Source organism: Arachis hypogaea, chromosome 11, assembly GCF_003086295.3.
Source record: "Arachis hypogaea cultivar Tifrunner chromosome 11, arahy.Tifrunner.gnm2.J5K5, whole genome shotgun sequence".
In the NCBI taxonomy this organism is placed as follows: domain Eukaryota; kingdom Viridiplantae; phylum Streptophyta; class Magnoliopsida; order Fabales; family Fabaceae; genus Arachis; species Arachis hypogaea.
The window spans coordinates 89,229,028-89,234,233 of record NC_092046.1 but is presented as its reverse complement, the minus strand read 5'-3'; the positions used below and the strand labels follow the sequence as shown (position 1 = coordinate 89,234,233).

At 41.8% G+C, this 5,206-nt stretch overlaps 1 non-coding gene across 1 annotated transcript; it reads left to right on the top strand.

The window, feature by feature from the left end:
* Positions 1-4,678: 4,678 nt before the first annotated feature.
* On the top strand, positions 4,679-4,786 carry LOC112725888 (small nucleolar RNA R71). Its single transcript, XR_003164968.1, has one exon. It is a non-coding gene; the product is annotated as a small nucleolar RNA R71 (small nucleolar RNA).
* Positions 4,787-5,206: the final 420 nt, after the last annotated feature.

Below are 5,206 nucleotides of genomic sequence, written 5' to 3'. Positions count from 1 at the left end.
CTTGAACACAGCTATTTTATGAGTCTTGGCCGTGGCCCTAAGCACTTTGTTTTCCAGTATTACCACCGGATACATAAATGCCACAGACACATAATTGGGTAAACCTTTTCAGATTGTGACTCAGCTTTGCTAAACTCCCCAATTAGAGGTGTCCAGGGTTCTTAAGCACACTCTTTTTTTGCTTTGGACCTTGACTTTAACCGCTCAGTCTCAAGTTTTCACTTGACACCTTCACGCCACAAGCACATGGTTAGGGACATCTTGGTTTAGCCACTTAGACCAGGATTTTATTCCTTTAGGCCCTCATATCCACTGATGCTCAAAGCCTTGGGATCCTTTTTATTTGCCCTTGCCTTTTGGTTTTAAGGGTTATTGGCTTTCTGCTCTTGCCTCTTGGGTTTTAAGAGCTTTTGGCTTTTTCTATTTGCCTTTTCTTTGTCTTTCTATTTTTTTTTTCGCCTATTTTTTTTTTTCTGCAAGATTTGTTCTTTGCTGCTTTTTCTTGCTTCAAGAATCATTTTTATGATTTTTCAGATTATCAAATAACTTGTCTCCTTATCATCATTCTTTCAAGAGCCAACATATTTAACATTCATGAACAACAACTTCAAAAGACATATGCATTGTTCAAGCATTCATTCAGAAAACAAGAAGCATTGTCACCACATCAATATAATTAAACTAAGTTCAAGGATAAATTCGAAACTCATGTACTTCTTGTTCTTTTGAATTAAAACAGTTTTTATTTAAGAGAGGTGATGGATTCATATTCACTACTTTAAGGCATAGTTACTAAATACTAATGATCATGTAATAAGACACAAACTTAGATAAGCACTTATCATAGAAAACGAAAAATAGAGAATATAAGAACAAGGAATGAGTCCACCTTAGTGATGGTGGCGTTTCCTTCTTGAGGAACCAATGTTGTCCTTGAGCTCTTCTATGTCTCTTCCTTGTCTTTGTTGCTCCTCCCTCATTGCTTTTTGATCTTCTCTAATTTTATGAAGGATGATGGAGTGCTCTTGATATTCCACCCTTAGTTGTCCCATGTTGGAACTTAATTCTCCTAGAAAGGTGTTGATTTGCTCCCAATAGTTTTGTGGAGGAAAATGCATTGGAGGCATCTCCGGGATCTCATGGTGATGAGCTTCATGCGTCTCTTGAGATCCATGAATAGGCTCTCTTGCTTGCTCCATCCTTTTCTTAGTGATGGGTTTCTCTTCCTCAATGGGAATGTCTCCTTCTATGTAAGCTCCAGCTGAGTAACATAGATGGCAAATAAGATGAGGAAAAGCTAGCCTTGCCCCAGGAGAGGGCTTTTCAGCTATTTTGTAGAGTTCAAGGGAGTTGACTTCATGAACTTCTACTTCCTCTCCATTCATGATGCTATGAATCATGATGGCCCGATCCACAGTAACTTCGGATTGGTTGCTAGTGGGGATGATGGAGCATTGTATGAACTCTAACCATCCTCTAGCTACAGGCTTGAGGTCTAGTCTTCTTAGTTGAACCGGCTTGCCTTTGGAGTCAATCTTCCATTGAGCTCCTTCCACACATATGTCCATGAGGACTTGGTCCAACCTTTGATTAAAGTTGACCCTTCAAGTGTAGGGGCGTGCATCTCCTTGCATCATAGGCAAGTTAAACGCCAACCTCACATTTTCCGGACTAAAATCTAAGTCCCCGAACCATGGTGAGATAATTCTTTGGGTCCGGGTTCTTACTTTGATCATGGTTCCTAGTGATCCATGCATTGGCATAGAACTCTTGAACCATTAGGATGCCGACTTGTTGGATGGGGTTTGTTAGAACTTCCCAACCTCTTCTTTGGATTTCATGTCGGATCTCTGGATACTCATTCTTCTTGAGCTTGAAAGGGACCTCAGGGATCACCTTCTTCTTGGCCACAACATCATAGAAGTGGTCTTGATGAGCTTTGGAGATGAATTTTACCATCTCCCATGACTCAGAGGTGGAAGCTTTTGTCTTCCCTTTCCCTTTGAGGATTCTCCGGTCTTAGGTGCCATCAATGGTAATGGAAAAACAAAAAGCTTATGCTTTTACCACACCAAACTTAGAATGTTGCTCGCCCTCGAGCAAGAAAAGAAAGAATAGATGAAGAAGAAGAAGAAATGGAGGAGAAGGAGAGAGAGGTGTGTTTCGGCCAAGAAGGGGAAGAGAGGGTTGTGTTGTGTGAAAATGAGGAAGAATGGAGGGCTTTATATAGTGGGGGGAGAGGGTGTTAGGTTCGGCCATTTAGGGTGGGTTGGGTGGGAAATTGATTTTGAATTTTGAAGGTAGGTGGAGTTTATGAGGTAGGTTTATAGGGAAGAGTGGATGGATGTGAGTGGTGAAGTGGTGATAGGGAAGAGAGATTGAGGTGATTGGTAAAGAGTTTTGGGGAAGAGTGTTTACGGGATTGGGAAGAAGTGAGTGGAGGTAGGTGGGGATCCTGTGGGGTCCACAGATCCTGAGGTGTTCAAGAATTTACAACCTTGCACCTAATTAGGCATGCAAAATGCCCTTGCACACAAATCTGGGCGTTCAGCGCCAGATTGGTGCTTGTTCTGGGCGTTGAACGCCCATTTGTTAGCTATTTCTGGCGTTGAATGCCAGAACCATGCTTGTTCTGGGCGTTCAGCACCAGCTCTTTTCTAGGGTGCAATTCTGGCGTTCAAACGCCCAGATGCTGCCCATTTTGGGCGTTCAGCGCCAGAACCATGCTCTGTTCTGGCGTTGAACGCCAGCCAGATGCATCTTACTGGCGTTTAAACGCCAGTAAGGTCTTCCTCCAGGGTGTAATTTTTTCTTCTGCTGTTTTTGATTCCATTTTTAATTTTTATATTTATTTTGTGACTCCACATGATCATGAACCTATAAAGACATATAACTAAGAAAAAATATAGTTAGATAAATAAAAATTGGGTTGCCTCCCAACAAGCGTTTCTTTAATGTCAATAGCTTGACAGTGGGCTCTCATTGAGCCTCACAGATGTTCAGAGCATTATTGAGACTCTCCAACACCAAACTTAGAGTTTGGATATGGGAGTTCAACACCACATTTAGAGTTTGGTTGTGGCCTCCCAACACCAAACTTAGAGTTTGACTGTGGGGGCTCTGGTTGACTCTGCAATGAGAGAAGCTTACTGTGCTTCCTCTCCATGGGTACAGAGAGAGATCCTTGAGTTTTAAACACAAGGTTGTCCTCATTTGATTGAAGGATCAATTCTCCTCTGTCCACATCAATCACAGCTCTTGCTGTGGCTAGGAAGGGTCTTCCAAGGATGATGAATTCATCCTCATTCTTCCCAGTATCTAGGACTATGAAATCAACAGGGATGTAAAGGCCTTCAACCTTTACTAACACGTCCTCTACTTGTCCATAAGCCTGTTTTCTTGAATTGTCTGCCATCTCTAATGAGATTTTAGTGGCTTGCACCCCATAGATTCCCAGTTTCTCTATTACAGAGAGGGGCATGAGGTTTATCCCTGAACCAAGGTCACACAGAGCCTTTTCAAAGGTCATGATGCCTATGGTACAAGGTATTAAGAACTTTTCAGGATCCTGTTTCTTCTGAGGCAATCTCAGTTGATCCAGATCACTTAGTTCATTGGTGAACAAGGGAGGTTCCTCTTCCCAAGTCTCAATACCAAATAATTTGGCATTCAGCTTCATGATTGCACCAAGAAACTTGGCAGCTTGCTCTTCAGTAACATCCTCATTCTCTTCAGAAGATGAATACTCATCAGAGCTCATGAATGGCATAAGGAGGTTTAATGGAATCTCTATGGTCTCTAGATGAGTCTCAGATTCCTTTGGTTCCTCAAAGGGAAGCTCCTTATTGATCACTGGACGTCCCAGGAGGTCTTCCTCCTTGGGATTCACGTCCTCTCCTTCCTTTACAGGTTCGGTCATGGTGATTAATTCAATGGCCTTGCACTCTCCTTTTGGATTTTCTTCTGTACTGCTTGGGAGAGTACTAGGAGGGAATTCAGTGATCCTTTTACTCAGCTGGCCCACTTGTGCCTCCAAATTTCTAATGGACGACCTTGTTTCATTCATGAAACTCACAGTGGCCTTAGATAGATCAGAGACTAAGTTTGCTAAATTAGAAATATTTTGTTAAGAGTTCTCTGTCTGTTGCTGAGTGGATGATGGAAAAGGTTTACTATTGTTAAACCTATTTCTTCCACCATTATTAAAGCCTTGTTGAGGCTTTTGATCCTTCCATGAGAAATTTGGATGATTTCTCCATGATGGGTTATAGGTGTTTCCATAAGGTTCACCCATATAATTTACCTCTGCTATTGCAGGGTTTTTAGGATCATAAGCTTCTTCTTCAGAAGATGCCTCTTGAGTACTGTTGGATGCAACTTGCATTCTATTTAGACTCTGAGAAATCATATTGACTTGCTGAGTTAATATTTTGTTCTGAGCCAGTATGGCATTCAGAGTATCAATTTCAAGAACTCCCTTCTTCATAGGCGTCCTATTACTCACAGGATTCCTATCAGAAGTGTACATGAACTGGGTATTAGCAACCATGTTAATGAGTTCTTGAGCTTCTGCAGACGTTTTCTTTAGGTGAATGGATCCACCTGCAGAAGTATCCAATGACATCTTAGCCAATTCAGATAGACCATCATAGAATATGTCTAGGATGGTCCATTCTGAAAGCATGTCAGAAGGACACTTTTTGGTCAGTCCTTTGTATCTCTCCCAAGCTTCATAGAGGGATTCACCTTCTTTCTGTCTGAAGGCCTGAACATCCACTCTAAGCTTACTCAGCTTTTGAGGAGGAAAGAACTTGGCTAAGAAAGCCTTGACCAGCTTATCCCAAGAGTTCAGGCTATCCTTAGGTTGAGAGTCCAACCATACTCTAGCCCTGTCTCTTACAGCAAAAGGGAAAAGCATGAGCCTGTAGACTTCAGGATCTACTCAATTAGTCTTAACAGTATCACATATCTGCAACAATTCAGTTAAGAACTGAAAGGATCTTCAGATGGAAGTCCATGAAACTTGCAGTTCTGCTGCATCAGAGAAACTAATTGAGGTTTCAGCTCAAAGTTGTTTGCTCCAATGGCAGGAATGGAGATGCTTCTTCCATGTAAATTGGAATTAGGTGCAGTAAAGTCACCAAGCATTCTCCTTGTATTGTTGTTGGTTTCGGCTGCCATCTCTTTTACTTGTTCGAAATTTTCA